Source organism: Canis lupus, chromosome X, assembly GCF_048164855.1.
Source record: "Canis lupus baileyi chromosome X, mCanLup2.hap1, whole genome shotgun sequence".
NCBI classification, from domain to species: domain Eukaryota; kingdom Metazoa; phylum Chordata; class Mammalia; order Carnivora; family Canidae; genus Canis; species Canis lupus.
In genome coordinates, this window is record NC_132876.1 from 44,509,076 (window position 1) to 44,532,370 (window position 23,295).

The 23,295-nt window shown below is 40.0% G+C and overlaps 1 long non-coding RNA gene across 1 annotated transcript; it reads left to right on the top strand.

Annotated features, from left to right (window-relative positions):
- Nucleotides 1-1,921: 1,921 nt before the first annotated feature.
- On the top strand, nt 1,922-4,398 carry LOC140627547 (uncharacterized). The gene is made up of 3 exons (XR_012026232.1): nt 1,922-2,279; nt 2,394-2,476; nt 3,571-4,398. It is a non-coding gene; the product is annotated as an uncharacterized lncRNA (long non-coding RNA).
- The last annotated feature ends 18,897 nt before the right edge of the window (nt 4,399-23,295 follow it).

The window sequence follows — 23,295 nt, forward strand, 5'->3', positions numbered from 1 at the left end:
ACTTTTATTTTTATTCTGAACAAATACTGTCATATATCTCTGAAAGATATAAGAGCAAAGTAAAATATCAGTGGATGTTACATTTTGGGTGATGAGCTTTGGAGCAAAACCAGTGTTGATAAAATTTCCCAGACTGCTGAAAATCAGAAAATCTGAAATCTGTGAAGAATAAATTCATTGTTTTTTCTTCATCCATGTCTTTCTCATGGTGCCTTGACACTCAAGAAAGAAAAAGAGAATATTAGCAATTGAACACAATTAACATACACCAATGACTTTCTAAATCTAATAGTAAATCCTATGTATGTCTGTTGTCTCAACAAGAGAAAACAATGCAATTTTCCTCTTGCAATCTAGACTCTTGGGTATCAGGCTGTTTATGCACCAGTTGATGTCTTCAATCATCTGATCACACCAACTTCATTTCCCACTTGTCAAACACCACAATTTTTTTTTTTTTGGTGGAGGGTGGGAGAAAACCATTTAGGGATATAAATAAGTCTTTCCACCTTAAAAGTCTTTGCTCTTTTCATAAACCATAATCTCTTAACCTCCCAGGCCTTTTGTGCATATCTATAAAAGGAGAGAGAAAAGAGGGAAATAAAAGAGTACACGAGATCTAAGTTAAATTAACAATTCAGTGATAACCAAAGCCTTACTCTATGTTTTATTTTGACTGTCACATGAAACACAAAAACTTAAAATTGAATGGTTAGGAATAAATCTTTATTTTTTAAAATATTTTATTTATTTATTCATAAGAGATACAGAGAGAGTGGCAGAAGGAGAAGCAACTCTCCGTGGGGAGCCCGATGTGGGACTCGATCCAAGGATCCCAGGAACATGCCTTGAGTGAAGGCAGATGCTCAACCACTGAGCCACCCAGGCATCCTGGAATCAATCTTTAAATGTGCTCCTACTTGATATTCATTTTTTTTTACAACTTTTTAGGTAGCCACATTCTCCAAGGTATTATCTCATATTTAGTACAAAAGACCACATTTAAGCAGGCATGGATGATGAAGGCCCATCTAGTGTATTTTTCAGTCACTTTAGCCATTTGTTCTAGTAACTGCCTTCTAAACAAATATGATATCAAGCACTGAGGGGGGTACTTGAAGGGATGAGCACTGGGTGTTATACTCTATGTTGGCAAATCAAACTCCAATAAAAAATATACACCCCCCCAAAAAAAACAACAAAATAAATACGATATCAACTACCAGGTCTGAAATATCCCACCTGTAGAAGTCTTACAGTTTCAGCTCAAAGAGTAGGTATGCCTATGACAAAAATACATTTCAGTATGTCCTCCACTGTATATGATTTAGTATATATGTAAATTTTTAACACTAAAATTGGTTTATATAAATAAATTTAAAACATTATTTAAGTTACTGAGAAAATGTAGGAATATAATATGTGTATGACAGGAATGGTTGGATGATACTCAACATGGATTCTCGCAGGCTGTGCTCTACTGATCTGGATCCTTTTCAGGCCCTCTGGTTTCTATTTTTTTAAAATTTTATTTATTTATTCATGAGACACACAGAGAGAGAGAGAGAGAGAGAGAGAGAGACAGACAGACAGACACAGACAGAGGGAGAAGCAGGCTCCATGTAGGGAGCCTGATGTGGGACTTGATCCTGGGTCTCCAGGATCAACACCCTGGGCTGAAGGCGGTGCTAAACCGCTGAACCACCAGGGTTGCCCTGGTTTCCATTTTTATCCTTTATTTTCTCCTCCTCAGTTTCAGCTATTTCAGTGATGTATGTCAGGCATGGCTGGGTGATACACAAAACTACATACACATACCTGGGTTCTTAACAACTGCTCTCTTCTGGGTCCAGATCTTTTCCAGCCCTTTTGTCAGGTTTTTCATTTCTGATCACTTCTTTCTTTTCCTCACCTCCAGCTTCTCGAGCATCATCGTCAGCACTTTCATAGCTATAATCTCTGGCTTTATTAGTGAAGAATAACACGGACTTCGGGACCAGAACTTCACGGAAAAAATAGCCCAACTTATAATCGGTGGCAACATCCATCTCTCTGCCCTCAGGAGAATCAGGAGGATAGAAGTAGATGAAGAAAGAATAGTCAGGCATCTTCCTGGTGATGGATGCAAAACTTTTGCGGCCCTCACCTCTCTGCAGCTTGCTAGTTTTCACGGTGACATCTTTCCCCTCTTTCCAGTAGATCTTATACCCTGTGCTACTGATAATTTCTGGCCCTTTGGAGAAGAAGGGATCAGAATCACCTGGGTCTGATCACAGTTGGTAGGTTTTCGTCAGGACTTTGTTGAAAAAGTATTCATTTGACTTGAAGATGAATTCTATGATGAAGCTCATTGGTTCCTCGAATCCTGAAATTTTAATTTTTACATCTTCCAGGTGCTCTAGTACAAGCTCATCACTTTTTTGGATCATCCTGCTGAGGATCTTCACGTTTTAAAAAGCTGTCAACCAAAAGTGAGGTATGCCATTTGTGTGCCCTTCTCCCACAGGCTCTCTTTCCATATCTCCACATGTGCCTTCATGAACACCTACTTGCCATTGACATTCACCTTCTGTGGGCTCGTGGATTGCATTGATGATCTAAGATCTCTTATCAAACAGAGGTTGGTAGAAGGCAGCATACTTTTTCTCTAGATCGTGAAAGTCTCTGTAGAATTGAGCTTCTACTTGGGCATACTGGGCCTGAAGGTTTTTGAGAGCTTTCACCACTGCTTAATGGCTACAGGCAAATGCTGGGCACCTCTTGCTTTTGGGCTGGGTGCCCCAATGGGGGAAACAAGGACCTGAGGACACAGCTGCAACTTGGTAGTTACAGTCCCTCTGGCTGCACAGGCCCCCAACTCATAGAATACCTCTGCATTGGGGACTTGCTTTCCCAGACCTTGGAATCCTCTGGTTCTCTGCCTTCTAGTATATAGCCCTTGGGCAATTTCCTTGGACAATTGGATGTAGTTTCTTTCTGACAGGTATTCACCCTTTCAGTTCTCTACTTTATCTACCAGGCCCTGGCCCTCCTGAGGTGTGAGTACCTCTCCTAGATCTTCAGGTTTCCAGGGACCATGCCTTACCAACATGTGACCTGCATGGGGCCAAACCAAGTGGTGGTTATTATAATGTACAAGTTGTGGAATGGAACAGATACAGGAACTAAAACCATGCTGTGGGGAACTCATGGGTCCTATAAGGGTGATTTCAGCACCCTCTTCCTGTGCCTTCTTGTCTTCTCCTTCATCTTCATCTTCCTCCTGCTCACCATCATAGTCCTGTTCCTCTTCCTCTTCCACCACTTCCTTATTGCCTTCCTCCTGACCCTCCTCCTGTTCTGCTGCCTGGATAGCCCTGTCCTTAACTATGGGCTGGGAGGCCTCCTGCCCGGCCTCTTCTTCCTTAAGAGTTCTTGTAACTTTCTGGGAAGCCATAAAGGCCACAGGCCCTCAAATCCTATCTGATCCTTCTGTAGGATCTAGATAACTTGAAGAGTCTTGGTCATGGTCTGCTGCACTATCAGCTCTGTCTTGGCCTCCATGTGCTGGGTTTCATTCCTCTTTTGCAGACATAGCAATAAGGATGCTCCAGTCTATGTTTGGGCCTGAGTGCTGACCTGGTTGCTGTGATGACTTTGGTGAAGATGGCAACTACCAAGATGGCTGTTTCCTAGGAGAACCTATTGACTGAAGGGCCTGCCTACAGGCAGTGGGGTCAACAAAGAAGATGGATGCAGAGTGCACAACAGTCTTTAAAGGTGTGAAAGCCCTACCACAGAAAGGGCAGGAGGTCTGCTGGAGGAGGGGTCAACTAAGACTGCACTTGAGATGGCATTGGAAGGTGATAAAAATCAGGTGGGTAGATGAAAAGAAGCAGAACTTGGAAGGGTCAACAAAGGGCCCCTCTGTCATTGCAAGCTCTACATTCATTTACTGGGAAGTGAGAATTGATGTGCCTGGTGCCCCGTGAGTGATCAAAGCCCTTTGATTTTCGTCTCAAAATCCTCGTATTTGAGACCATAGAGGTCTGGGTTATTTTTAAGCTCATGCAAATCCCATCCATTTAACGCCACTATTTTCAGAAAACTATAGAGCTCCAGTATGACTGTCTTCTGTGTCATTGGAACTGTGATACCCACCCCTACTCCCCATTTTTCATCTAGGGACAGCTCATGTCAGTAGAATGGAGCCTTAAAGAATTGTACAGCTCAGCAGTGTTAAAAATCTCCAAGAAGAGAGATAGAAAAAATTCTGGGGGATCCCTGGGTGGCGCAGCGGTTTGGCACCTGCCTTTGGCCCAGGGCGCGATCCTGGAGACCCGGGTTCGAATCCCACATCGGGCTCCCGGTGCATGGAGCCTGCTTCTCCCTCTGCCTGTGTCTCTGCCTCTCTCTCTCTCTGTGTGACTATCATAAATAAATAAAAATTTTTAAAAAAAGAAAAAATTCTGGACATACTAACATTATTAAAGCTGCCTTGATAAAGAGCATACAAAGTTAAAATGGATTCAGTCAGAATAGAGTTGAAGAAATATTAAAAAACAGGAGCAGGAAAGTGTTTACTAAATGCTGTTGTTTCACATCAAGCCTCTACAATAAAAGTACAGAAAAGAGGACACATAATTACAGGCAACCATTAAAAGCTTAATGTTTTTTATCCCAGGCACCTTGCTGGGATAATCTGAGTAAACTAAGACTTTCTGTTGCATTCAGACATACTAACAAAGAAATCAAGTGCAAAAAGAATCCTTACAATGATGGATAAATTAAGCATTTTTTCATATTTATTCCGAAAAGCAAAATGTTGGTGTACCTGCGTGTCTTAATTGGTTGAGCATCCAACTCTTGGTTTTGGCTTCGGTCAAGATCAAAAGGTCATAAGTTCAAGCCCCACATCAGGCTCTGCTCTCGACACAGAGTCTGCTTGTCCCTCTCTTACTGCTCCCCTGCACCCGATACACATTCTTTCTCAAATAAATAAAATTTAAATATATTTTAAAAAAGAAAAGCAAATGACATATAACTAACGCTGAAAAATATTTTAGAAAAAAAATCATAGCAAATGAATTAAGAAACATCACATTCAGAAAATAACACTGAAAAATTCCTTTTTATCACCCCAATGCTCTTTCAATGTATTTAATTTTGTTCATGGTCCCACTTCAAGAGGGAGCATGGCAATATCAAAAATCTTGATTTAAATTTTGAAGGGAATGTAGCAAAGTAACTAACCAGAAAAAAAAGGAAAAATCAACGGCACAAAGCACCTAATAGATTTGCCAAAGGTCACACAAATTACTGGCAGAGTCAAGTATCTAATCAAGATTTCCTGATGTCTAATTTGCATTTAAGACAGGATTGCTTATTTCCTATCCAACTTGGGGAGAAACATGAGAACTGAAGGTTAATTAACCAGAAGGCCAGTGGCCTTAATTGAGGGAATCTGAAAGGACCAGGCCAAGTTGTCATGAGCATGCCCCTTCCACCGTGGATTGAAAGCATTTTCAGGGACTGAGAAAGAAGTCCCATAGTTCGAGGAAACAAAAGGCTCAAAGCATGGCTTGGAGAAAAGGGTAAATGTGAAGTGGATCCATAACATGTAATATATTGACTACAAACTGTGTAGTTTAAAGAATCAGAAGGGATCACAGTGGGTGGGCTCCTATCAAGAAAGAAGGGAGTACTTAAGGTAGACATCAGAGGCTAGGCAGCAGACTCCTAATTGGATAGGACAAACTTCACTTCGCCTCTTCAGTATGCCCTTGCCTTCTCAGAGTATCCTTGATCTCTCATAGAAGGAAATTATAATAGAGATTTGACTTTGCACTACTGTAAAAACTGATAAAAAATTCTTGATTCAGCGTCTCTTTGGAGTCTGATGCTGATCCTCAACTCACTGGACACATGGTTAGGAAGCAAGAATGAAAAAGAGCTGGGAAATGTAGGGAAAACTGAAACATGCAAATAAGATGGAACCTGTATCTTTTCTCCCATTGAACTCCAGGTCAGATTTTATCTCTTTTTAAGCCTAAAAATTTGTTCCATGAGTGACATGCAGGAGAAATGGAACTCCTCCCGCACAATCTCCGTTAATCCTGGCCCAGAAATGGGAGAACCTTGGAGGGGTATGACTCTGGTAGCTGAAACTATGAACCTTGTTACAGTCATTGCCAACAAGTGAAGCAGCAGATGCACAAAAAAGTGAGTGATGCACAGCAGAGCTTCTGATATACACCATCCTTTCAAGAGTGAAACGTGGCTACTGTTTCATTTTTGCTTTCCAGATCTTAGGCAAAATTTTACCGTGGCCAATCTTAACTGAAAACATGCAAAATAAAAGATTCTGGGAAATGTAGTTTCACTTAACCTAGTTGATGCTACCCAGAGCTTTCATAGTCCAGCCTTTGTCAACTTGGCACCCATACACACTACCAACAAAAGAAAATAAAAAATCCATGCTTCTGCCTCTCATGATGCAAGTAACCCACATACAACTGAGAACATACTCACCTTCTTCATAAAAGATGATACAAGATTATTTTATCTACCTAAGATAATGCTCATTCTTCCTCTATGTTCCCTTGAACATCCAGTAACTTGTCCACTGAAATAAAAATTAACCATAATTAACAAATCACATGTAAATAAAAAAGAATAGGGGTAAAGGAGGGTAGAAGAAAATGGTTTAGCATAAATACAGATATATAGGTATCATTATAAGGAAGAAATATTCATAACTATTATAGTCCTACGTTTTCAATCTGCTCTAGTGGTCATAGCTGATATTTTCAACTATCTTCTTCCACTCCTCATTATATATTCTCACTGGTCTCAGTAAGCACCTTATATTTAGGTAGTCAATGTTTCTTGGTTGTTGGAGCAAACAAATTCTTCATTCCTGGATGATATGGACCATTAGCCCTCCTGTTAGTGTAGATTGATGTAGTTTTCCATTGACTTTATTAACAGAACATGGGAGTACTTTGAGGGTTAGGGTTAGGGAAACTTCTACATTACAAACTACCATTTTGAGAGGGAGGGGCAAGATGGCGAAAGAGTAGGGTCCCCAAGTCACCTGTCCCCACCAAATTACCTAGATAACCTTCAAATCATCCTGAAAATCTACGAATTTGGCCTGAGATTTAAAGAGAAAACAGCTGGAATGCTACAGTGAGAAGAGTTCATGCTTCTATCAAGGTAGGAAGATGGGGAAAAATAAATAAAGAAACAAAAGGCATCCAAGGGGGAGGGGCCCCACAAGGAGCCTGGCTAAGGCCAGGGCGAGTGCCCCCAGGACAGGAGAGCTCCGTCCTGGAGAAGCAGGGGCTTCACCAATCTTCCCAGACAGAAAGGGGCTCACAGGGAGTAAGAGCAGGACTGCGGGAGGGCGGGGATTCCCTCAGGCTCCCTGGGACACTAACAGACACCTGAGCCCCAGGGAGAGAGCGCCAAGCTCCCTAAAGGGCTGCAGCGTGTGCCCGGCTTGACCCGGGAGCAGCTCGGAGGGGCTCAGGCGGCAACTCCGCGGAGAGGGGGCTGCCCAGCCGGGAGTTCGAATCCAACAGCCCAGGCCCGGGAGCACAGGGCTCCGGGGACACAGCCCAGGATCCGACCTCCCCTTGGGACAGGCAGAGGCCAGGAGGGCCCAGGACAGCAAGGACGCTCCTGCCTCAAGCTGAGCAGATCAGCGGCCCCGTCCCCAGAGCCTCCAGCCCCTGCAGACTGAGAGCTCCTTGGTTACTGCGGGAGCTGAATCCAGGGCTCCAGAGCTGGCCGCCGCTACTGTGGTTGTTCCTCCTGGGGCCTCACGGGGTAAACAACTCCCACTGAGCCCTGCACCAGGCAGGGGGCAGAGTAACTCCCCCAAGTGCTAACACCTGAAAATCAGCACAACAGGCCCCTCCCGCAGAAGACCAGCTAGACTGACAAGTTCCAGGGGAAGTCAAGGGACTTAAAGTATAGAGAATCAGAAGATACTCCCCCGTGTTTTTTTTTCTTTTTGATTTCTGTTTGCTTCCCCCACCCTTTTTTCTTTCTCTTTCTCTTCTCTTTTTTTCTTTTTTCTTCCTTTTTTCCTTTTTCTTTTTCTCTTTTCTGTCCTTCTTTCTCTCCTCTCTTTTTCTCCTTTTCCCAATACAATTTGTTTTTAGCCACTCTGCACTGAGCAAAATGACTAGAAGGAAACCCTCACCTCAAAAGAAAGAATCAGAAACAGTCTTCTCTCCCATAGAGTTACAAAATCTGGATTAATATTCAATGTCAGAAAGCCAATTCAGAAGCATTATTATAAAGCTACTGGTGGCCGTAGAAAAAAGCATAAAGGACTCAAGAGACTACAAGACTGCAGAATTTAGATCTAATCAGGCAGAAATTAAAAATCAATCGAATGAGATGCAATCCAAGCTAGAAGTCCTAACGACGAGGGTTAACAAGGTGGAAGAACGAGTGAGTGACATAGAAGACAAGTTGATGGCAAAGAGGGAAACTAAGAAAAAAGAGGCAAACAATTAAAAGACCATGAGGATAGATTAAGGGAAATAAATGGCAGCCTGAGGAAGAACAGCCTACATTTATCTAGGGTTCCCGAGGGCACCGAAATGGACAGAGGTCCAGAATATGTATTTGAACAAATCATTGCTGAAAACTTTCCTAATCTGGGAAGGGAAACAGGCATTCAGATCCAGGAAATAAAGAGACCCCCCCCCTAAAATCAATAAACACCATTCAACACCTCAACATTTAATAGTTAAGCTAGCAAATTCCAAAGATAAAGGGAAGATCCTTAAAGCAGCAAGAGACAAGAAATCCCTGACTTTTATGGGGAGGAGTATTAGGGTAACAGCAGACCTCTCCACAGAGACCTGGCAGGCCAGAAATGGCTGGCAGGATACATTCAGGGTCCTAAATGAGAAAAACATGCAACCAAGAAGACTTTATCCAGCAAGGCTCTCATTCAGAATGGAAGGAGAGATATAGAGCTTCCAAGACAGGCAGGAACTGAAAGAATATGTGACCTCCAAAGCAGCTCTGCAAGAACTTTTAAGGGGGACTCTCAAAATTCCCCTTTAAGAAGAAGTCCAATGGAACAATCCACAAAAACAAGGACTGAATAGATAACATGATGACACTAAACTCATATCTTTCAATAGTAACTCTGAACGTGAACAGGCTTAATGACCCCATCAAAAGGCGCAGGGTGTCAGACTGGATAAAAAAGCAGGACACATCTATTTGCTGTCTACAAGAGACTCATTTTAGACAGAAGGACACCTCCAGCCTGAAAATACAAGGTTGGAGAACCATTTACCATTCAAATGGTCCTCAAAAGAAAGCAGGAGTAGCCATCCTTATATCAGAAAAACTAACATTTACCCCGAAGACTGTAGTGAGAGATGAGGAGGGACAATATATCATATTTAGGGGATCTATCCAACAAGAGGACTTAACAATCCTCAATATATAGGCCCCGAATGTGGTAGCTGCCAAATATATAAATCAATTAATAACCAAAGTTAAGACATACTTAGATAAGAATACACTTATACTTGGTGACTTCAATCTAGCGCTTTCTACACTCGATAGGTCTTCTAAACATAACATCTCCAAAGAAATGAGAGCTTTAAATGATACATGGGACCAAATGGATTTCACAGATATCTACAGAACTTTCCATCCAAACTCAACTGAATACACATTCTTCTCAAGTGCACATGGAACTTTCTCCAGAATAGACCATATACTGGGTCACAAATCGGGTCTGAACCAATACCAAAAGATTGGGATCGTCTCCTGCATATTCTCAGACCATAATGCCTTGAAATTAGAAATAAATCACAACAAGAAGTTTGGAAGGACTTCAAACATGTGGAGGTTAAGGACCATCCTGCTAAAATATGAAAGGGTCAACCAGGAAATTAAGGAAGAATTAAAAAGATTCATGGAAACTAATGAGAATGAAGAAACAACCATTCAAAATCTTTGGGATGCAGCAAAAGCAGTCCTGAGGGGAAAATACATCGCAATACAAGCATCCATCCAAAAACTGGAAAGAACTCAAATATCAAAGCTAACCTTACACCTAAAGGAGCTAGAGAAAAAACAGCAAATAGATCCTACACCCAGCAGAAGAAGAGAGTTAATAAAGATTTGAGCAGAACTCAACGAAATCGAGACCAGAAGAACTGTGGAACAGATCAACAGAACCAGGAGTTGGTTCTTTGAAAGAATTAATAAGATAGATAAACCATTAGCCAGCCTTATTAAAAAGAAGAGAGGGAAGACTCAAATTAATAAAATCATGAATGAGAAAAGAGAGATCACTACCAACACCAAGGAAATACAAACGATTTTAAAACCATATTATGAACAGCTATACGCCAATAAATTAGGCAATCTAGAAGAAATGGACGCATTCCTGGAAAGCCACAAACTACCAAAACTGGAACAGGAAGAAATAGAAAACCTGAACAGGCCAATAACCAGGGAGGAAATTGAAGCAGTCATCAAAAACCTCCCAAGACACAAGAGTCCAGGGCCAGATGGCTTCCCAGGGGAATTCTATCAAACGTTTAAAGAAGAAACCATAACTATTCTCCTAAAGCTGTTTGGAAAGATAGAAAGAGATGGAGTCCTTCCAAATTCGTTCTATGAGGCCAGCATCACCTTAATTCCAAAAACAGACAAAGACCCCACCAAAAACGAGAATTACAGACCAATATCCCTGATGAACATGGATGCAAAAATTCTCAACAAGATACTAGCCAATAGGATCCAACAGTACATTAAGAAAATTATTCACCATGACAAAGTAGGATTTATTCCCGGGACACAAGGCTGGTTCAACACTCGTAAAACTCTCAATGTGATTCATCATGTCAGCAAGAGAAAAACCAAGAACCATATGATCCTCTCATTAGATGCAGAGAAAGCATTTGACAAAATACAGCATCCATTCCTGATCAAAACTCTTCAGAGTGTAGGGATAGAGGGAACATTCCTCAACATCTTAAAAGCCATCTACCAAAAGCCCACAGCAAATATCATTCTCAATGGGGAAGTACTGGGAGCCTTTCCCCTAAGATCAGGAACAAGACAGGGAAGTCCACTCTCACCACTGCTATTCAACATAGTACTGGAAGTCCTAGCTTCAGCAATCAGACAACAAAAAGACATGAAAGGCATTCAAATTGGCAAAGAGGAAGTCAAACTCTCCCTCTTCGCCGATGACATGATACTCTACATAGAAAACCCAAAAGCCTCCACCCCAAGATTGATAGAATTCATACAGCAATTTGGCAGCGTGGCAGGATACAAAATCAATGCCCAGAAATCAATGGCATTTCTATACACTAACAAGGAGACTGAAGAAAGAGAAATTAAGGAGTCAATCCCATTTACAATTGCACCCAGAAGCATAAGATACCTAGGAATAAACCTAACCAAAGAGGTCAAGGATCTATACCCTTATAACTATAGAACACTTCTGAAAGAAATTGAGCAAGACACAAAGAGATGGAAAAATATTCCATGCTCATGGATTGGCAGAATTAATATTGTGAAAATGTCAATGTTACCCAGGGCAATTTACAAGTTTAATGCAATCCCTATCAAAATACCATGGACTTTCTTCAGAGAGTGAGGACAAATTATTTTAAGATTTGTGTGGAATCATAAAAGTCCCCGAATAGCCAGGGGAATTTTAAAAAAGAAAACCATAGCTGGGGGCATCCAATGCCAGATTTCAGGTTGTACTACAAAGCTGTGGTCATCAAGACACTGTAATACTGGCACAAAAACAGACACATAGATCAATGGAACAGAATAGAGAATCCAGAAGTGGACCCTGAACTTTATGGTTTTATTCGATAAAGGAGGAAAGACTATCCATTGGAAGAAAGACAGTCTCTTCAATAAATGGTGCTGGGAAAATTGGACATCCACATGCAGAAGAATGAAACTAGTCCACTCTCTTGCACCACACACAGAGAAACTCAAAATGGATGAAAGATCTAAATGTGAGACAAGATTCCATCAAAATCCTAGAGGAGAACACAGGCAGCACCCTTTTTGAACTCGGCCACAGTAACTTCTTGCAAGATACATCCATAATGGCAAAAGAAACAAAAGCAAAAATGAACTATTGGGACTTCATCAAGATAAGAAGCTTTTGCACAGCAAAGGATACTTTCAACAAAACTAAAAGACAACCTACACCATGAGAGAAGATATTTGCAAATGACCTATTAGATAAAGGGCTAGTTTCCAAGATCTATAAAGAAGTTCTTAAACTCAACAGCAAGGAAACAAAGAATCCAATCATGAAATGGGCAAAAGACATGAAGAGACATCTCACAGAGGAAGACATAGACATGGCCAACACGCACATGAGAAAATGCTCTGCATCACTTGCCATCAGGGAAATACAAATCAAAACCACAATGAGATACCACCTCACAGCAGTGAGTATGGGGAAAATTAACAAGGCAGGAAACCACAAATGTCGGAGAGGATGCGGAGAAAAGGGAACCCTCTTACACTGTTGGTGGGAATGTGAACTGGTGCAGCCACTCTGGAAAACTGTGTGGAGGTTCCTCAAAGAGTTAAAAATAGATCTTCCTACGACCCCGCAATTGCATTGTTTGGTATTTATCCCAACGATACAGATGCAGTGAAAAGCCTGGACACCTGCACTCGGATGTTTCTAGCAGCAATGTCCACAATAGCGAAACTGTGGCAGGAGCCTCGGTGTCCATTGAAAGATGAATGGATAAAGAAGATGTGGTTTATGTATGCAATGGATTGTTACTCAGCCATTAGAAATGACAAATACCCACCATTTGCTTCAACGTAGTTGGAACTGGAGGGTATTATGCTGAGTGAAATAAGTCAATCGGAGAAAGACAAACATTATATGTTCTCATTTATTTGGGGGATTATAAATAATAGTGAAAGGGAATAGAAGGGAAGGGAGAAGAAATGGGTAGGAAATATCAGAAAGGGAGTCAGAACATGAAGACTCCTAACTCTGGGAAATGAAGTATGGGTGGTGGAAGGGGAGGAGGGCGGGGGGTGGGGGTGAATGGGTGACTTCCACTGAGGGGTGCTATTGATGGGATGAGCACTGAGTGTTATTCTCTATGTTGGCAAATTGAACACCAATGAAAAATAAATTTATTATTAAAAACAAAACAAAACAAAAAAAAAAAAAACAAACTCCCATTTTTTGTAGCAGTGGAATTTCTTCTTGATAGTCAAGATCTACTTCACCAACCAGTACTATAACCCCCTTTTTTTTCTATTGATTCGGTGGCATGAGTAACCCAAGGTGACCAGGTGGCAATCTCAACTAGAAGCTCAATGGAGCATTTGAAGTTAGACATTCAAACCAGGAGAGCCTAGCTCATGGGAATGGGAAGCAAGAATTGTGCTAGGGGAGCAATGAGAAGATTTACTCATATTTTTACTTCTTGATTTCTCAACCTGTGAATCCAGGCTATGGAAAAATAGCACAACATATTGGACGCTGATTTAGAGCATATAGCACATTACAGAGGTCATGGTTTACCTTACTAATTGTTGTCATCTAGATGACTTAATAACTGAGTCATCAAAAGACCATTCTACTCTCTATCAGACCAACTGCTTCAGGTGATGAGAAACATGGTCAAACCAGAGAATCTCATGATTATCAGACCGTTGCCATATGATTTTTTTTTTGCCATACAATTTTTTCGTGTGGAATGAATATTTCAGTCAGAAGAAATGTTATGTAGATTACCATGATTGTGGGAATAAGGATGGAGGAAGATGGAAGAGGAAGATCCTAAGTTCACCTTGTCCCATGGATACAACTAGAGAACACTCATGTCAGTGTAAAGAACCAGAAAAATGACTCAAAGACTGGGAGAATAAACTCCACAACTAAAGATAGAGAATAGACCACATTGAAGAGGATGGGAATGGATGAGACTCAGTAGGGGTCTAAACTATTTGGGGTGAGGATCCATGGGTAGCTCAGGTAGTGCTTGCCTTTGGCCCAGGGCATGGTTCTGGAGTCCCGGGATGGAGTCCCACATCAGGTTCCCTGCATGGAGCTGCTTCTCTCTCTGTCTGTGTCTCTGCTTTTCTCTCTCTCTCTCTCTCTCTCATCAATAAATAAAATCTTTAAAAAAATAAACTGTTTGGAGCTATCCACAGGAGAGAGGGTGGGACACTGTGAGCATGTAGAGAGGAGAGAAACAAACTATCAACCTTCTTGTGCCCAAGATTGCGAATCCGAGAAACCACCAAGGAGCCCACACCGATGCAAGCGCACGGGGGTTTATTTGCAAGCTCGAGCTTGGGTCCAAGTATACCTAACACAGCGGAGCAGGGACTTGGACCCCGAAGTGGGTTACAGCTGGGTTTTTTATAGGCTGGTCTGGGGGATTTTCAGAAGGGGTGGAGGAATTTCTCAAGTTCTGTTTACATTCTGATACGGGGCTTAAGGGCATTAAGCTCTGTTCTCATTCTAATATGGGACTTTCTACCACGGGCGTGGGCTCTGTTGTCTTTCTGATATGGGATTCCCTGCTAAGGACATTGAGGACATTCTGCAGTTTTTCCCATAAAGTTCAGCTCTTATTCACAGGGGCCTAAGATGGCTGTACTTGTGCTAATGCTAAACTTTAGGTGGGATGGCCTTAATTTTTCTCGGCCTCCACAAAACTGAGAAGCCCTCACAGAGATGACAAATTCCCATAACATTTGACTATGAAAACTAGAGGCGTTGAATTTTGTGAGTTCTTATATCCAGTGGGACTTAAAGCCTAAAATTTAAAAAATCAATGGGCTTCATTTCTGAGAAAGAATGGAGGGCAATAGGAAGCTGAATCTCCACTGTTAAAGAGAGCATAACAAACAGCTGCAGATATATAGCATAGACATTTGAAAAATGCAGGAGGCATATAGGAGGCAGAATTACTTACTAGTCTCAGAGTAAGTCCAGAAAGTGCATGATTTGCTGAGGGACTTCTTCAGGAACAAAGGAGCTGGCCAGTGTCATCTCCCTGCTATATACCATAGCATAAAACCATGGCCACCTGCAGGAATGAGCATGGTGCCAATATTCAGTACCTAATTTGCTTACATCAAGCTCTGATGACCTGGGCTTTGGAAGAACTGCTTTTTCCAGTCATGCTTGCCTCAGTCCTGCTGGTCTCTTCCCCCAGAAGGCCTGTGAAAAACTTGCCGATACCACGTTTCCCAACCTGCACACTTTGTGAGGACTCAGTCCCAGTGGTAGCAACAGCAGTGGTAGTGCTATCCCTGCCACAGTAAACCAGAATGAACCTTGTTAAAATTGGTCTATTAACAGCACATGGATTAAACACCTCCCACAATAAGCAAAGAGAAAAAGTGCCAACTACTGGACTGAAGGAAAGGGCAGCCAAGACACAACAGCACGAGGCACAAACACACATAGGAGATACCCCTGAAGCACCAGTTTTCAGTGAACATGGGGCTTTTCACTGCAGGACACTACAGGATCTCCGCTTCATAAAGCCATTACTGTCAAAAGCAGGAGACATAAAGGAGGTTCTTAACACAAAGAAATAGACACAGGTGGTTCGACAAAATAAAAAGAGGAATAAGTCCTAAATGAAAGAACAGGACAAACCATAGCATGTCACCTAAGTGAAATAGAGGTAAGAATTATGCCTGATAGATAAAGTAATGAGCATAAAAATACTCCCTGGACTTGAGAAAAGACTGTGGGACATCAGTGACACTCTTAACACAGAGATAGAAAAGAACCAATCAGAGATGAAGAACATGATAAATGAAATTAAAAATACAATAGATGAAATAAATATGAGGCTAGAGGAAGCAGAAAAATGAATTAGTAACCTGAAGGACAGAGTAATGGAAAGTAAGCTAAGCAGATGAGAGAAAAATATGCAAAATGAGGAGAGACTTAGGGAACTCAGTAAATCCATCAAGTATAACACATTACAATGATCCCAGGAGAAGAGGGAAAAGGGAGGAGAAAATTTATTTGAAGAAATAGTAGCTGAAAACTTCCTAAATCTGAGGAAGGAAACAGGTATCCAGATCCAGGAGTCACAGAGATCCACCAACAAAAGCAACACAAAAAGTCCACAACAAGACACATAGTAATTAAAATGACAGTGAGTAGTGATAAAGAGAGAATTTTAAAAGCATCAAGAGAAAGAAGACAGTTGCATACAAGAGAAAATGGTTAAGGCTATTAGTGGATTTTTCAGCTGAAACTTTGTGGGCCAGATGGAATGTATGATAAATTCAAAGTGCTGAATGGGAAAAGTCTGCCTCCAAGAATACTTTGTCCATCAAGGTTATAATTCAGAATAGGAGAGATAAGAGCTTCTCAGATAAACAAAAGTTAAAGGAATTTTTGACAACTAAATCAGCCTTTCAAGAACTGTTAAAGGAAACTCTTTGAGTGGAAAGAAAAGACCGTAAGTAAGAGTATGAACAGTAGGATGCAAAAATGCAGTAAGAAGACGTATATCTGTTCAGTGCCTGAGTAGCACAGTCAGTTAAGTATCTGACTCTTGATTTTGGCTCAGGTCATGATATCAGAGCCATGAGATTGAGCCCAGTATCAGGCTCTGCACTGGGGATGGAACCTGCTTAAGATTCTCTGTCTTCTTCTTCTGCACCCCCTCATGCTCTCTGTCTCTCTTTCTTTTTAAAAAAGGGTTATTTGTAAAAATCAGTCAAGGGACTTACAAAATACAAGGACATAAACTATATAGCATCATATACCTAAAATGTCAGAGGAAGAGGAGTAAAGAATGGATTCAAACTAAAATGACCATCATCTTAATATAGACTGCTATCTGCAGAAGATGTTATATACAAAACAAGTGGTAAACACAATAAAAAACCAGTACTAGATATGCAAAAATAAAGAGAAAGGGACTCAAGTATATCACTAAAAAAGTCAGCAAACTGTGGGAGAAGAGAAAAAAAGAAGAAAGGAACAGAGAAGAAATTCAGAAATAACCATAAAACAAGTAACAAGACGGAAATGAATACAAACTTATGAATAATTGTGTTCACTTTGGCAGGACATATACAAACTTATGAATAATTACTTTGAATGTAAGTGGACAAAATGCTCCGATCACAAGACATAGGGTTGCAGAATGAATAAAAAAGCAAGATTTATTTATATGCTACCCACAGGAGACTCATTTCAGACCTAAACACACACACAAATTTAAAGTGAGGGGATGAAGAAACATTAATCATGAAAAATGGGTGTAAAAAGAAAGCCAGGGCAGGAATACTTATATCAGACAAAATAGACTTTAAAACAAAGACTGTAATAAGAGTTAAAGAAGAACACTAAAAAATCATAAGGGGGCAACCCAAGAAAAAAATATACCAATTGTAAATATTTATGCACCCAACATGGGAGCACCCAATTACATAAAACAGTTAGTAACAAACATAATAGAACTAATCAATAGTAAAACAATAATAGTTGGGGATATTAACACCCCACTTATATCAATGGACAGATCATCCAAACAAAAAATCAAGAAGAAAACAGTAGGTTTGAATGACACCCTCAACCAGATGGATTTAATACATATCTTCAGAACATTGCATCCTAAAACAGCAGAATATACATTCTCCAGAATAGATCACATATTAGGCCACAAATCAATTATCAACAAAATTTTAAAAACAGTGAATCCATACCTTTAATCTTTTCTGGCCACAATGCTATGAGACTAGAAATCAACCACAAGAAAAAAATATTGAAAGGGCACAAATACATGGAGGTTATATAACATGGTACTAAACAATGAATAATTCTACCAAAAAAATCAAAGAAGACATAAAAATTTAAATGTAAACAAATGAAAATGCAAATGCAATGGTCCAAAATCTTTGGGATGCAGCAAAAGTTCTTCTAAGAGGGAAGCTTTTGGCAATACAGGCCTACCCCAAGAAGCAAGAAAAAGCTCAAATAAACATCCTAACCTTACACCTAAATGGGGCTAGAAAAAGAACAAACAAAACCCCAAACCAGCAGAAGGAAGAAAATAATAAAGACCAGAGCAGATATAAATGATATGGGAACTAAACAAAACAAAAGAAACCCCCCACCAGCACCACAACAAAACAACCCAATAGAACAGATCAATGAAACCAGGAGCTTGTTTTTGAAATGATCAAGAAAACTGATAAATTTCTAGGCATACTCATAAAGAGAGAGAGAGAGAGAGAAAGAGAGAGAGAGAGAGAATCAATGGTACAAAATGAAATTAAAGAGGAGAAATGACAACTGACACCACAAAAATACAAAGGTTTGTAAGAGAATATTATAAAAATTTTGTAAGAGAATATTATAAAAATTATATGCCAACATTTGGACAACCTAGAAGAAATGGATACATTCCTAGAAACATATAACCTACCAAAACTGAAGCAGGAAGAAATAGAACATTTGAACAGACCAATTACCAGCTAGGAAAATAAATCAGTAATAAAAAAAAAAAAAAAAAACTTCCAGCAAACAAAAGTCAAAGGCCAGACAGCTTCACAGATGAATTTTAGGCAACATTTTTCCCAAAAAATTTATTTATTTATTTATTTGAGAAAGAGAGTGAGTACAAGCAGAGGGAGAAGGGGTGGGAGCGAGAAAGGGAGAAGCAGACTGTCTGCTAAGCAGGGAGCCCGATTCAGGGCTTGATTCCTTTTTTTTTTTTTTATTATTATCTTTTTTTTATTGGTGTTCAATTTACTAACATACAGAATAACACCCAGTGCCCGTCACCCATTCACTCCCACCCCCCGCCCTCCTCCCCTTCTACCACCCCTAGTTCGTTTCCCAGAGTTAGCAGTCTTTACGTTCTGTCTCCCTTTCTGATATTTCCCACACATTTCTTCTCCCTTCCCTTATTTTCCCTTTCACTATTATTTATATTCCCCAAATGAATGAGAACATATAATGTTTGTCCTTCTCCGACTGACTTACTTCACTCAGCATAATACCCTCCAGTTCCATCCACGTTGCAGGGCTTGATTCCAAGCTCCCAGGATCAGTACCTGAGCTGACGGCAGATGTTTAACTGACTGAGCCACCCAGGTGGTCCTTAGCCAACATTTAAAGAGGAGTTAATACCTGTTATTCTTAAAATTTTCCAAAAAAATAGATGAAGGAAAACTGAAATCCATTCTATAAAGCCAACTACCCTGATAACAAAACTGGATAAAGACATCACACACACACACACACACACACACACACACACACACGAACTACAGGCCAATATCTCTAATGAACATAGATGCAAAAATACTCAAAAAAATGTTAGCAAACTGAATTCAACAGTACATTAAAGAATCATTCATCAGTGGGATTTATTCCCAGGATGCAAGGGTGCTTCAGTATTCCCAAATCAATTAGTGTGATACATCACATCAACAAGATAAAGGATAAAAACCATATAATCATTTCAATAGATGCAGACATTTGACCAAGTATAAATTTCATTCATGATAAAAACCCTCAATAAAGTAGGATTAGAGAGAATATACCTCAACAAAAAACGCATATCTAACATCATATTTAATGGTGAAAAACTGAGAGCTTATCCCTTAAGGTCAAGAACAAGAGAAGAATGTCCACTGTCACCACTTTTCTTCAACATAGTACTGAAAGTCTTAGCTACAACAATCAGAAGACAAAAATAAATAAAAGGCATCCAAATTAGCAAAGAAGTAAACCTTTCACTATTCTCAGATGACATGCTACTATATATAGCAAACCCTAGAGATTCCACCAAAAAACGGTTATAATTGATAAATGAATTCAGCAAGATCACAGGATACAAAATTAATGTAGAGAAATCTGTCTGTTGTATTTGTATGTATTAATAATGAAACCTTATCATTTACATTAATGTGGATGGAAGTGGAGGGTATTATGCTGACTGAAATAAGTCAACCAGAGAAAGACAATTATACAGTTTCATTCATATGAAGAATATAAGAAAAAGCACAGGATCATAGGGGAAGGGAGGGAAAAACAGAATGGGAAAAGTCAGAGAGGGAGATAAACCATGAGAGACTCTTAACTATGGGAAAGAAATTGAGGGCTTCTGGAGAAGATGTGGGTAGGGGAATGGGATAAGTGTGTGATGGGTATTAAGGAGAGCATATGATATGATGAGGACTGGGTGTTATATGCAACTGATGAAATACTGAACTCTGTCTCTGAAACTAATGATGTACTATATGTTGCCTAACTGAATATAAATTAAAAAATAATGAAGCAGCAGAAAAAGAAATTAAGAAGACAATCTTGTTTACAATTGCACAAAAATATTAAGATACTTAGCAATCAACTTAACCAAGGAAGGAAAGACCTGTACTCTAAAAACTATAACATACTGATGAAAGAAAATGAAGACAACACAAACAAATGGAAAGACATTCCATGCTCGTGGATTGAATAAACAAATATTGTTAAAATGTCCATGCAACCGAAAGCAATCTACAAATTTAATACAATCTTTATCAATGTACCAACAGCATTTTCCATAGAACTAGAAAAAACATTCCTAAAATTTGTATGGAACCACAAAAGACCCTGAATAGCCAACACAATCTTCAAAAAGAAAAGCAAAGCTTGAAGCCTCACAATTCCAGACTTTAAATTATATTGCAAAGCTGTAGTAATAAAACAGTATGGTAACTGGCACACAAATAGACACCTAGATCAATGAAACAGAATAGACAGCCCAGAAATAAACCCACAATTGTATGTCCACAATAGTCAAACTGTGGAAGGAGCCTCGGTGTCCATCAAAAGATGAATGGATAAAGAAGATGTGGTTTATGTATACAATGGAATATTACTCAGCCATTAGAAATGACAAATACCCACCATTTGCTTCAAGGTGGATGGAACTGGAGGGTATTATGATGAGTGAAATAAGTCAATCGGAGAAGGACAAACTTTATATGGTCTCATTCATTTGGGGAATATAAAAAATAGTGAAAGGGAATAAAAGGGAAAGGAGAAAAAATGAGTGGGAAATATCAGGGAGGGAGACAGAACATGAGAGACTCCTAACTCTGGGAAACGAACTAGGGGTGGTGGAAGGGGAGGTGGCAGGGGGTGGGGGTGACTGGGTGATGGGCACTGAGGAGGGCACTTGATGTGATGAGCACTGGGTATTATTCTATATGTTGGCAAATTGAACTCCAATAAAAAATAAATTTATTTAAAAAAGGTTTTGCACAATAGAGTAAACAACAAAACCAAAAGACAACTTCCTGAATGGGAGAAGATATTTGCAAATGACAATTCTGATAAAAAATTAGTAATAAAATATATAAAGAACTTATATAACTCCATTCCAGAAAAACAAATAATCCAATTAAAATGGACAGAAGACATGAATGGACATTTCTCCAAAGAAGACATACAGATGGCCATCAGACACATGAAAGGAGGCTCAACATCACTCATCATTAGAGATATGCAAATCAAAACTACAATGAGAGGGACACCTGGGTGGCTCAGCAGTTTGGTGCCTGCCTTCAGCCCAGAGCATGATGCTGGAGTCCCGGGATCGAGTCTCCTATCAGGATTCCTGCATAGAGCCTGCTTCTCCCTCTGCCTATGTCTCTTCCTCTCTCTCTCTCTCTCTCTCTCTCTGTGTGTCTCTCATTATTTATTTATTCATTCCTGTCAGAATGCCTAAAATTGCTTACATAAAAAACACAAGAAATGGCAGGTATTGGTGAGAATAACAATAGTATAGCTGGGAAGTGGAAAATTTGGCTTGAGCAAGTTCTGGAGGAACAAGAATGATGCATAAATGTGGTGTAATGGGAAATATATATTTGATCTTTGTCTCCAGTTCCTGTCACAGAGATCCTTGAACCCTTCAAATATCCTGAGTGATAGAAATGATAGAAACTTCTTTTATTTTTCATAACAAGCTCCTTTCAGCTATACCTGAGTTTATGCTCTTGAGGTGACTTAACTGGACCCTATATTGGGGATGGTCACTAGAAAATATCAAGCCATCATTAGAGGGTTAGAGCTTTTAGCTCCCATACTAATTTCTAGGGAAGGGAGAGAGATTAGAGATTGACTTCAATCACCACTGGCCAATGATTAGATCAATCATAACTACATAATTCAACTTCTATTTTTAACCCTTAAACAATAGAATGTGGGAAACATCTAGGTTGGTGATTGCACTGAAGTGGTGGGAAGGTGGCATACCTAAGAGGGCATGGAGGCTTCAGTATTTTTTGATAGCAGGGGCATTCCATTCATGTGGACCAAGTCTAGGATTTCTATGAACCATTCTCTTGTGGATTCAAGCGGCAGTCTATCACACATCTACTTGCTCTAAAGTATAGGACACCTTAGTCTCAGTATTTCATAAGCATAATCTGCTCATTGATTATGTTTTCCCTCATTAGCATTAGGGGGCTTTTTGGTGAGTGTCCACATGAACAACAAAAATCTTTTTAGGAGAATTGATTTTTATTTAAATGTCTCTGACTCATAAGGGGGCTTGGTTTTTATGCAAGTCTGAGATTTGCTAGTACCCTGGAAAATGTCTAGGCCATTGGCTAAAACCCATGGTTTGCATAAGTTTATAGTCTTCCACATGTCTCACTAAAATGGCACTAACTGTAGCAATTCCCATCAGGGCTTGAGGGCAAGAATAGCAGGATGCACATAGAATATATATCAATCACATTCATTAGTGGGAGCCATTAAAATAGAGATTTTTTAGGAGTCCTAAGAGACCATCCATAGCCCAGCTTGGGAAAGAGTCTTCATGATGATGGCTTTAGATTCCAAACCAGAGGGTATTATCAACTTTTCTCTCTTGTCTTGGTGCCAGGGGTTGTGGGGACCACAGTCACCTATGAAATGCCACCTAGAAGGCAAAAGAGTTTAATTTTTTTCACTTTGGCATAGGAACTCTGGTTTAACTGGGTACTGAGCAAATTGGTTTGACCCCCTAGTCTTGTTTGTATTTGAAAGCTGAGAGGTCAGGTTCCAGTTAAAGATGGTGATGTAGGAAGATCTTCAATTCACTTCCTCCCACAGACAGATTGGGTCTACAACTGAACATGGAAGAATTTTCTCTGAAAACAACTTAAAGAGTGGCTGAGAAGAAAAATACATCAAAGTGGCAAGAAGAGGCTGGAACACAATCTCACTATAAACCCTACCCAAGCACGGCAACCTACAAATTGGAAGGGTACTCAAAACCTTCA